At 45.7% G+C, this 12,083-nt stretch overlaps 1 long non-coding RNA gene across 1 annotated transcript; it reads left to right on the plus strand.

The window, feature by feature from the left end:
* Nucleotides 1-260: 260 nt before the first annotated feature.
* Nucleotides 261-4,398, plus strand: LOC129627183 (uncharacterized). The gene is made up of 2 exons (XR_008702464.1): nt 261-733; nt 2,525-4,398. It is a non-coding gene; the product is annotated as an uncharacterized LOC129627183 (long non-coding RNA).
* The last annotated feature ends 7,685 nt before the right edge of the window (nt 4,399-12,083 follow it).

Raw genomic sequence — 12,083 nt, forward strand, 5'->3', positions numbered from 1 at the left:
TCAGCAACTTGCCCAAGGTCACACAGCTAGTTAATGCTCAAGATGGAATGTGAAGGCAGGAGCTAGCTTTTCTCTCCCTCCTCTCAACAGAGGGCCTTGCAAAGTGTCCACTATTCAGGCGGTCACTCCAGAAAAGATGGTGATTTGCATGGATCTGGAAAATGAAAAGAAAGATTCTCTCTTCCTGCTTACCTGCTTAAGAGCAGGAAGACTCTTACCCACACCCTCCACACCCACCCACTCACAAGGCCACACCGCAGGCCTCTCTCATCTACCTAAACGCACTAGGTCCCGCCTTCCCTCAGCTTCTCAACAGCTGCTGCCGCTATCACTCCTTCTAGGCCGTGGGCATGTAAGACTGGGTTCTAGCACCTTCCCAGGCCATCTTCTGAGAACTGATGGCATGAAGAGTTGCAGGAAGGGGGACTCCTTCCAGGGTCCAAGAGTGGATTCTTGTCTAACACTCAGAAATTAATTGTCTGAGGAGACACACATGCTGACAAAGCAAGAGACTTAATTGGGAAGGGGCGCCTGAGCAAACAGCAGCAGCAGTTAAGGGAACCCAGGAGAACTGCTCTGCCAGTTGTCCCAGGATTTATGGTGAAGACGTTAATTTCCGGGCTGTCTCTAGCCAATCATTCTGACCCAAGGTCCTTCTGGAACACACATTGTGTGTGTGGCACACACATTGCTCAACCAAGATGGATTCCAGCCAGAAGGATTCTGGGAGGAGGTAGGACATATGGACTGGAGTCTCTTCTCTCCTTTTGACCTTTCCCAAATTCTTCCCCTTGGTGATAGCATGTTAGCTCCATGTTCCTTACCAGGACCTCCTCTTGTAAGATAATTCATCCAAGTGGTTACTGTGGACCCTGGCCAGGGCGGGGGGTTTCAGTCAGCACTTCTAATAAAGAGGGTGCCCCATTCCTGTCCCAGGTAGAGGCTGCATCGTGCCTTCACCAGGTGCTGCAGGTGGATACTGAGGAGGTACCAGGAACTTGGCTGCTGAGCAAAGCAGCCCCGGGAAGGGGTGTTTTTGTCTATACACCTGGCCCAGGGTTGCTGAGGCAGAACTCTTTGTCTTGTCCTTTTCGTGTTTATGGGGCAATCGTGAATGCTAGAACTTCAGGATATTCACTAGATAGAACGCCTGTCTCAGAAATCATGGTGCTATCTTTGTCCCCTTTTGCTCTCATCACTGTTTGAAATAGAAAGTTTTGAGCTCTGACCTCATTCTCTCATATCCTTGAATGGATCAGCAAACAAGCAGCAGCTGGAGTCTATACCAGGCATGGGGGTCAGCACATCCAGCCTGCCTCCTGGTTTTGAACAGCCTCCAGGCTAAGGGATGGCTTTTGCATTTTTCAAAAATGGAAAGGAGAGGGGGGAGGAAAAGAAAACAGTATTTGTGACATGTGAAAATCATATGAAATTCAAATTTCAGGGTTGATAAAGTTTTATTGAAACACAGCCTCCCTCACTGATTTGAATATTACATGAGGAATAGTTGTGATGGATTATACAAGCCCTGCCAAGCCTGAAATATTTACCATCTGGCACTGAGCAGGAAGAGTTTGTTAATCCCTGGTCTATAACACGTGATTTACCCCTTACAGCAACTGTGTACCCCATTCTACCCTTCTTTCATCACCCACTTCTCCAAACCCTCTGACGGTTACCTCCAGGGCAGTCAGCTCCTCCTGCATTGGAAGGCGAAGTCTTAACCACTGCAATGCCAGGGAAGTCCCAGAAATAAGGTCTTTGTGCATGTAATCAAGTTTCAGAGGAGTTCATACTAGATTAGAGTGGCCCCTCATACAAGGACTGGGGTCCTTCAAAGAAGAGAGAAATCTGGACTCTGGGATGGAGAAGAATGCCACATGACCAAGGGGGCAGAGGCTGGAGTGATGCTGTCCCCAGCCAAGGAACACTGAGGATCGCCAGCAAACAGCTGAAGCTGGGAAGAGAAGAGGAATTCTCCTGCCCAGAGTGCTCAGTGGGAGTGCGGCCCTGCTGACACCTTCATTTTCAGACATTTAGCTTCCAGAGCTAAGAGAATAAGTATCTGTGGTCTTAAGCCACCAAGTTTGTGGTTATTCATTATGACCACCCCAGGGAGCCAGCGCACAGTACAAATGAAATCTTACGGTTAAGCCTCCCGAGCACCCACAGTGGTCACATGCTCGTTTGTTCTGATAAGGCAACCTCTTTGCTGGGTTCCCCATCACACGAACCCCCAGACCACACTCTGCCATCTGCATAAGAAGTGTTAGTCACTCAGTCGTGTCCAGCTCTTTGCGAACCCGTGGACTGTAGTCCACCAAACCTCTCTGTCCAGGCAAGAATACTGGAGTGGGTTTCCATTCCTTTCTCCAGGGGATCTTGCCAATCCAGAGGTCGGAACCCGGGTCTCCTGCATTGCAGGCAGATTCTTTACCATCTGAGCCACCAGGGAAGCCCCTGCCTCCTGCCCACACAAGTCGTATTTGCCTTCCACTCAGTACTGTGTCTGTCACACCAACAGGTAATCCTGCAGCCCAGGGCTCACCACGGATGTGTGCAAGCACACACCAGCCACTGTCCTCTGGACACACGCCCTCTGTTCCATGCCATGACACCATGTTCTGAGACGAGTCGTCCATTGGAGGGTCTGCTCAGGAGAGTTTTGCCCTGGGGGTCTCATTCAAAGACGCCAAAAGAAAGAATTAGGAAAACACCTCCTGATGCAATTCCAGTGCCTAGAAGTTGTACACAGCACACGTGTGCAGTGTGTGAGAGCAAGCCAACTGTTCCTGGAACTCAGCACAGGCGGGGAGAACCTGATCCCACACACGGCTGCATGTCAGCACGCATGCGGAAGCGTGCACAAGTAACTCCCTCCAGTGTTGTCTGTACGTGTGCCGTGACTCCCACCCAAATCAGTGTGATCCTCAAGGCCTGCAGAGACAGGGGATGTAATACAGAAGATTGAAAATATGCAAGATTTCCAAAGGTGAATCTGCTGGAGAATCAGAAACAGTGTAAAACAGAGCATTAGACTCCTGCTCCCTGATCCACTCCCAAAGCAAGTGGAACCAGGAAGTGGGTGGAAACCGTGGAGACAGGTTTCAGCTCAATCCAAGGGCAGTGATGGGACATCCAAGGAGGTGACCACACCCAGGATGCCAAAGGCTTCAGGGAGTTCTCACAGTGGAGTTTCAGGATTGAGCAGAGAAACTGGATTCTAGTGAAGTTCTATGATATTAATATACATATCCCAGATATGTGCTAAGTCACTCAGTCGTGTCCAACTCTTTTGCGACCCTGTGGGCTGTAATCCATCAGGCTTCTCTGTCCATGGGATTGATTCTCCAGGCAAGAATACTGGAGTGGGTTGCCACTTCCTCCTCCAATAATTCAAACATACTCAGCCTTATTATATAAGTTCTATTAGTTCTTCACTTATGATAATAAATTGTTAAATATTAACAGACATCATTCACAAGGAGAATTTCTATGTACTGGGAACCAACATACACCTGTTACATATGTCACCTTGTTTAAAATTTTATCATATTCTGTAGAGTATTTTAGCCTCCTTTTTTAGATGAGACATTGAAACTTAAAAAGAATATCAATGAGAACTTTTTTGATATAAGGAACATGACACCCAATTCAAACTTGAAAGAAAGAGGAAATTATTGTGTTTCATAACTGAAAAGACCAGAGGTGAGGGAGAGGGGTTTCAGGCTCTCTGTGATCCAGGAGCTCATAACATGATAACATGTCATGAGGATTCTAGCTCCATTTCTCTCTGCCTTTCCGGGCCCTTCTTTCTGTGTGTTGCCTTTATCTCCAGTTGGCTCTCCTCGGGAGCCAAAATGGCCAAAGAAGTTCTCAATTGTGAATCTTCACTCCTTACTATTTTCTAGAAAACACACACACACAGTATTTTCCATGAGGCACAACAATGGTCTGTCTGCATCTCACTGGACCAGACTGTGATTAAGGATCCTGAGATGAGATTTTCCTGGATTATCTGGGTGAGCCCTGCACACTATGACAAGTATTTTCATGAGAGAGAAGCAGAGAGAGATTAGGCTCACCCATAAGAGGGGGAGGCAATGTGACCAGGAGGCAGAGACTGGAGTTAAGCAGCCACAAGCCAAAGAATGCCAGCAACCACTAGCAGCTCAAAGAAGAAACAGATTCTCCCCTCGGTCAGCTCAGTCGCTCAGTCGCGTCCGACTCTTTGCAACCCCACGGACTGCAGCACGCCATGCTTCCCTGTCCATCACCAACTCCCGGAGTTTACTCATGTCCATCCAGTCGGTGATGCCATCCAACCATCCCATCCTCTGTCATCCCTTCTCCTCTCACCTTCAGTCTTTCCCATCATCAGGGTCTTTTCCAATGAATCAGTTCTTCGCATCAGGTGAACAAAGTATTAGTTTCAGGTTCAGCATCAGTCCTTCCAATGAATATTCAGGACTGATCTCCTTTAGGATGGACTGGTTGGATCTCCTTGCAGTCCAAAGGACTCTCAAGAGTCTTCTCCAGCACCACAGTTCAAAAGCATCAGTTCCTCGGTGCTCAGCTTTCTCTATAGTCCAACTTTCACATCCATAGATGACTACTGGAAAAACCATAGCTTTGACTAGATGGACCTTTGCCAGCAATTTGGATTCTCCCCTAGAGCCTCCAAAAGAAGTTTGACCCTGCTGAGACCTTGACTTTGGCCCAATAATACTGATTTCAAACTTCTTTGCCTCCAAAATAATGAGAGAATACATTTCTGTTTTTTAAGCCACCGATATTGTGGTCCTTCGTTACAGCACCCACAGGAAACCAGGCGAGCATCTAATGCCCGCATACGACGGGGCTGGGCACCTGGACATGCTCCTGTCACCGTTCAGCCTCTGTTTTGGCTCAGGGATGTAAAGAGTCTTCATAAAAGTCATGCCTACACTGAGGCATATATTTGGAAGTTACTGTGAACCACATAAATATACCCCAGCAAACAAAATGCACGCCCAGCTCATAGATGCCCAAGTCTTTGTGAGTTTCTCCAGATTCTCCCAGCCACTCCAATATTATCCATCAGGAGGAAAGTGCCAGGGAAGGCAATCAGATTGGAAAGAGCCAGCAATCTTAGCTAACTACTGTCGAAAGCTTGCTTTTACAGATGTTACAAAAACATACCAAGGGCTTCCCTGGGGTCTCAGTGGTAAAGTATCTGCCTGTCAATGCAAGGAACACCAGTTCGATCCCTGGTCTGGAAAGATCCCACATGCCAAGGGCAACTAAGCATGTGTGCCACAACCACTGAAGCCTACACGCCCTAGAAACTGTGCTCTGCAACAAGGGAAGCCACCACAATGAGAGGCCAGTGCACCGCGATTATAATAGCCCTGCTCGCCACAACTAGAGAAAAGCCACATAGCAACAAGGACCCAGCACAGCCTAAATAAATAAGATTTTTTTTAAAAAATACCTAGCATTGAGGATGTTGCTTGGGTCCCTCCCAGCACTCTGCCTTAGGCTGTTGCAAGTGAAGGGGTCCTGAAGCTTAGTTCACAGGTCCACCTGATATAGCTCTTAGTGGGTCTCTCTGGCCATGTGTTGAGATCAGACTATAGAGAAACAGGGCAGAAACAGGGGACCTTCAAGGACAGCCTTTAACTAACCCTGGTGAGAAGTTATGCAGTGCGGAGGGGAGTGGTCTGGTCGGGTTCTGGATGTATTCTGAAGGTCCAACCGACTAGATTTCCTGACGGATGGGGTGTGGGACGTGAAACCATGACAAAAGCCAATGAGGACCGCAGAGTTTTGGTCTGAGCAGCTGGAAGGATGGTGTTGCTATGAACTGAGATGTAGAAGACTTTTTAAAGAACCAATGCCATACACTGTTCTAGCACCTGAACAACACAAAAAAGCCCTCTAAATTCTGCCGGCATTCTTTCCTCTGCTTCTTGTTTCCCCCAGAAACACCTGTTTCGCCTCACTCCACAAGTGATGCTCTCAACCTCCCACACGATTCCTTGGCTTGGTATCTGTGCTACCTTAAAGAACCCAGTCTTGGCTGCAAAATGTTCCCTTGTCTCCCCCGAGGAACTGCGCAGAGGAACTCGGAGGAGGCTTCCCGCGCGGAGCAGACTACGCTAATCAAGCGGCTTGGTCCCCACCCACAGCCTCGCCCCCCTCCTTCTGTGCCGCTGACAGCTGGCTCCTCCCACAGACTGTGGGGAAAGGGAGCCGAAAGCTTGCCTGAAGCCTGAAATGCCAAAATCTGTACTCTCGCTGCACTGAAGATGGGGAGGTGAAATCCTACAGTCACAGCCAAAATCCCATATGAGTACGGTGTGTGTGTGTGTGTGTGTGTGTGTGTGTGTGTATGTAAGAGACCAGTGCCTTACCAATTCTAGGGTCTAAACTGTATCCTCCACTGAAAATCACAACATATAATTAACTAATCTGTTTCTCAGACTAGCTGAAAGCATCTGCTTTGTTGAAACTACTCCTGAGCTGAAGAATAATATCTTGACGATCATAACCACACCCCCTGCTGTTGGTAGGCATCACTGTCACCATTTTACAGACGGGAAAACTGAGTCTCAGGTTGTCTTCTCCAAGTCACCAGCTGGCTCTTTTCAAGCTCTGGTCCTTTGCACTTGGCTGTTTCTTCTGCCTGGAATTGTCCTCCCCAGATTCTTCTGCAGTGAGTCCTCATCCTTCTCATCCTTCACAGCTCGGGACAAATGTCACCTCCTCCAGGAAGCTTTCCCTGATCATCCTCAACAGTAGCTTCCCCATCACTTCCCGAGTCTCTCTATCAGACCACTCTATTTTCTTTTCATAATTTGACACATTTGGCACTGCTGTTTGCTCATTCATCTCCCTGATTAGATCGTGTCTTTCGCTGCCAGGAAATAAAATCTGTAAAGGCAGGGGTCTCCTCTGTCGTGTTCATTCCCACACCCCTGGGTCTAGATGAGAGCTCAGTAAATGAAGCTCTTGACCAGGTCCTCAATTTTATTCTGCTGCTCTCAGCACTTTCCATCTTCCTCTGCATCCCTGTTGATTGTGTTGGTGTGATTCTCATCCACACGGTAGGCCGTGCTGGGAATATTTGTGTAACCCTTTACTGCCATCGAGCGCCAGGTGCTTGAAGAGCCACAAGTGAGCAAAATGGTCTCTGTAAGATGGATATGAACCAGAAACTGTGAGTCACTCAGTCATGTCCGGCTTTGCGACCCCACAGGCTATAGCCCACCAGGCTCCTCTGTCCAAGGGATTCTCCAGGCAAGAATACTGGAGTGGGTTGCCATTTCCTTCTCCATGGAATCTTCCTGAACCAGGGACTGAACCTGGGTCTCCTGCACTGCAGGCAGATTCTTTACTGTCTGAGCCACCAGGGAAATCCTATGAACCAGATCCCCCAGATAACCAATGAGACTCTCGGACCCAGTGTGTCTGCAAAGAGAAGCCATTATTTGTAAATTAATACTGTCAAATCATTACAAAACAAAAAGAGGAAATATGCAGCAGAGCAAACGATGTTGAATTAAAGTTCAACCTATTAACTCAATTCTCATTTTAATTCTTCAACAATAGTGATTGTTGTACCCCTGGTACGCGCCACCATTATGTGCTGGGAATATGCGGTGAGTGACACCAGAAACACAGAGAATCAGAAACAAGCAAGAAGGAAACAAACACTTTCATCTGGAGGATGAAAGGAGAGACTGGTGGCCCCAGAGGTGATCAGCGAGGGCTTCTCTGAGGAAGGGACCTGAAGGATGAGTGGAAGTTGGGAGCAAAATTATCCTTTGACTGGAGGGGGTGTGGAAAAGTTATGTGGAAATACGGCACATGCCAAGCAAGGCGGGTTGCCAGGATGTGAACCATTTTATCTTCCCAGGCAGTGACACCCTCTCTCGCCTCTTGCATGTGCCATCTGTGTGTCTGGAACACCCTACAAAGGCAGGGAGAGGGTCACGAACAGAACTCAGGCATGAGATTAAACAAACACAGTAAACAGTTGCAAAACCAAGACTCCATCCTGTGGAACTTAATGAGGACATCCTTCAAACTGTCACCTTTCTCTGCAATGGTCTGCAAGGACTAATTAGAGGACTGATTAATACTTTGCAGAGGCCAAATATGAGTGACTTAAACAAGACAAGAGCTTTTTATTTATCTCTTGACAGGAGGTGTTCAGGGAAGGTGGTTTTCTCTGCTCCATGATCTGATCCAGGTAGATCACCTACCAGGTGTAAAGCTCCATTGGATAAAAGCTTTTCTAAGTCTTGCATTAAGGGGACACACCTGTTTAGGGACCCTCCATTCCTGCTCACTGCTGGATCTCAGGATCTAGCATATGGCAATCATCCTGGCAAACCCCCACACCTAGGATGTGCTGTGTTTTGCCATTAATCAGGACTCAATAAATATTATTTAATTGGTTTAAATATATGTGCCTACAAATATATGTGTGTATATATATGTTGGAACGTCTTTATGTGGCGATTCCTACCAAAACAGCAGATGGGGAACTGTGTAATTTACCTAAGTATGTAAAACAAGGGAACAGCAATAGAAAGCTACTCCATTGTTAGGGTAATGCTACCTCCAATTAAACTTGGAAATTAAACTGTCCTCATCTCAAGAGGATGTTAGCAGGATTTCCATTTGCAGTCACCATAGAATAGTTTTCACGATCCCCATTCTCTTCCTAGCTCTCTGATCATCTTTTTTTTTTTTTTTTAGCCCCACTGAGTGGCATGTAGGGTCTTAGTTCCCCGACCAGGGATTGAACACACATTGGAACCGTGGAGTCTTAACCACTGGACCACCAGAGAAGTCTCCCAGGAGTGTTTGTAAAGCAAACAGGGCTTAGTTGCTCTGTTGCATGTGGGATCTTCCCGGACCAGGAAACAAACCCATGTTTCCTGCACTGGCAGGCAGATTCTCTTACCATTGAGCCACCAAGGAAGCTCCTAAAATTTACTCTTATTAAGTGTAAAATTTGATGTGTTTTAACAAATGCATTGTTGTGTAATTGAGTCACAATCAAGAAATATGGCATTTCTACCACCTCAGAAAGGACCCCTGTGTTTTTCTAAATTCAGTCTCTTCCCCCATCATCAGCCCTGCCAACCACTCATTTGCCTTCTGTCATGAGAGTTTTGTTTGTTTCCACATTAAACAGTTTGTGTTTTTATATATAGTTGTAAACATGATGGCAGAAATTTTTTTACTCTGTTTCACTCATTACTGTTCTTTGAATGCCTATTTTAGTGTCTGAAAATGTAGTAGTTAATATTAATAAATATTTGTTGAAAGAAAAATGTATGAACAAACAACCAGTGAATGAAAGAACAAACCAGTTTGTGATGTAAAGTATAGCTCGGGGTTGATCCTTGGGTCAGGAAGATCCCATGGAGGAGGACTTGTATTGTACCAGTATTTTTGTCTGGAGAATCCCATGGACAGAGGAGTCTGGCGGGCTGCAGTCCATGGGGTCGCAAAGAGTGGGACATGACTGAGCAACAAACACTTTCCCTTTTCCATACTGTTTTAAAGTTGTCACATAGCTTTTAAAGGCTGCAGAGTATTTCACTGTAAGAGCACATGGTACTTCTTTAACTGGCCCTCTGTTGATACACACTGCAGTTATCTCCAGTCCTTTCATACTAATAATATCCTTACACATATGTCACTAAGCGAATGTGTGCATGTCTGTGTAGGATAAGCTCTGGGACGTGATTTTGCTAGGTCAGGACTGAGGGCCTTTTTCATTTAGAGAGAAGTCTCTGAACGGTCCCACAAAGAGGTTATCTATATTATACTACCCGCCCAACAACGCTGCAAAAACAGAGTGCTTGTTCCTTATCCTTAATGTGTGAGCAAACAATCTTCTTTTTTTGCCAGATTAATATAATAAGTGCATAGGGTCTCTCATAGGAGTTTTAGTTTACATTTTTTTCAGCAATGAGAGTAAGCCCCTTGCTTGTGTTTAAAGGCCACCGTTACCCATTTCTCCATGAACTTAGCACTTCCTGCATGTGTCCTTTGCTTTTCCTTTTGGATTGCTAGTCCTTTCCTTTTTCATCTGTGGGCATTTACTTGGGCCTTAAGGAAATGAGCTGTCTGAGTCTCACACGTTGGAAACTTTTTTTTTCCAACCAAATGTGTTGCTTATCTTTTGAGTTCATAGTCATTTTTTGCAAGGCAGAAATTTGTAATTTGGTGATATCATATATGCCAATCTTTTTTTCTTATATGGATTCTGGATTTTGTGTCCTGTTTAAAAAGGCAAAGTCCTTCCCCATTTGGATATTATTTAAATAAAATCTCCATGTTTTCTTTTAATACTTTTATGGTGAGTTGTTTTCCGTTTAAATCTTTGCTCCATCTGGAATTTATTTGGGTATAGGAATCTAAGAAGGGATCTAAACCTTGTTTTTGATGGCTACCATTTGTCTAAACATGACACCATTTATTGAATAATCTTCTTTTCTCCCACTGATTTAAAATGTCCTTTTAATCATAAACTAAATTTCTATGAATACTTGAATTTATTTCTGTACTTTTCACACTGTTTTATTGGTCTATTCATGCACCATTACCAAACTGCTTGATTTATTTTAGAATTATAATATTAATATCTTTAAATGTCTTTCAGGACTAGACTACCTTTTATTTTTCAGAATTTGATGATTCTCATCTGTTTCTTTTTCCATATAAACTTTAACATGTTTAATTTGAGGAAAAAAAAACAACGTATTTTTCAACTGGGGTTAATGTTAAATTTAAACATTGATTTACCGACAGTTGCCCAATGTCTATATCCAGCTTCCTCTCTTATGCATGTGTTTTTCCATTTATTCATGTTTATATATATTTCTTATTAGCATCTTCAAATTTTATTCACTGACATCTTACACGTAACCTAATAACTATTTTCCTGAATATGCAATCTCTTTGTAGCTAAATGGGCTTCTTTCTTCCATTATACTTTTCTGTCTGTTTCTTATTTTGGAAGATACCAACTCTGTTACCCAGACATCTTACCAAATTCTATCGCTAGCAGGGTTCATCAGTAGAATACCCTGGGTGTTGTAAGTGTAAAGTCATATCAGCCTCCTCTTTAATGTTTCCTGATCTCTTTCTCCTTTCTGGTCACGTCAGCTGTGCCTTGTGACTGCTGTCTGCTAGTGACAGAGATCATGAACTTGTCGTGTTCTAGCTAGTGGGCCTGCTTCTGAGGTTTGGTGGTTAAGCATGTGATACGTGTGTCCCCACTCCCCCGCGTCATCCTGTGTCTGCACCATTGTTTTTACAGCTGGGACTCAGGGAAGGGTGGCCCTAGGGAACAGAGGGGGAGCAGGAAAGGCAATGGCACCCCACTCCAGTACTCTTGCCTGGAAAATCCCATGGACAGAGGAGCCTGGTAGGCTGCAGTCCATGGGGTCATGAAGAGTCAGACACTTACTGAGCGACTTCACTTTCACTTTTCACTTTCATGCATTGGAGAAGGAAATGGCAACCCACTCCAGTGTTCTTGCCTGGAGAATCCCAGGGAAGGCGGAGCCTGGTGGGCTGATGTCTATGGGGTCGCACAGAGTTGGACATGACTGAAGCGACTTAGTAGCAGCAGCAGCAGAAGTGATGCAGAAAATGAGCAAAGTAGGTGGAGTCCGTGTCTCCAGCCTGGGGACCCACAGAGATGCCTCTGTCTCCTCTCTCTCCTCTTCTGAGCTCTCAGATCGCCCCCCTCCCCACGCCCAAAAGGCCCCCCAGGATCTCATCCCTCATCACGAAAGCTCAGTGGAGCTCAGACTTTAGTCCCAGCCCTGGTGCTGTCCGGCTGAGCTTCAGTCTTCCTCATCTGCAAGGTAAACTCCTCCCTACCTATTCGGCCTACTCCCTACAGTGAGCATGAAATCAGCAAGGCAAGTGTGAGGAATTTAGGCAGCTGGTAGCCCTCCAGCCACACAAATCGTCCTCATCACAATGACTGCAGCTCTCCGGCCATTGGAACCAGATGGAGTCATATGCATGGAGAGAGACGTTGCAGGACCGTTTCCTTTCAACTCCAT

The sequence above is a fragment of the Bubalus kerabau genome, chromosome 14, assembly GCF_029407905.1.
Source record: "Bubalus kerabau isolate K-KA32 ecotype Philippines breed swamp buffalo chromosome 14, PCC_UOA_SB_1v2, whole genome shotgun sequence".
NCBI lineage: Eukaryota > Metazoa > Chordata > Mammalia > Artiodactyla > Bovidae > Bubalus > Bubalus kerabau.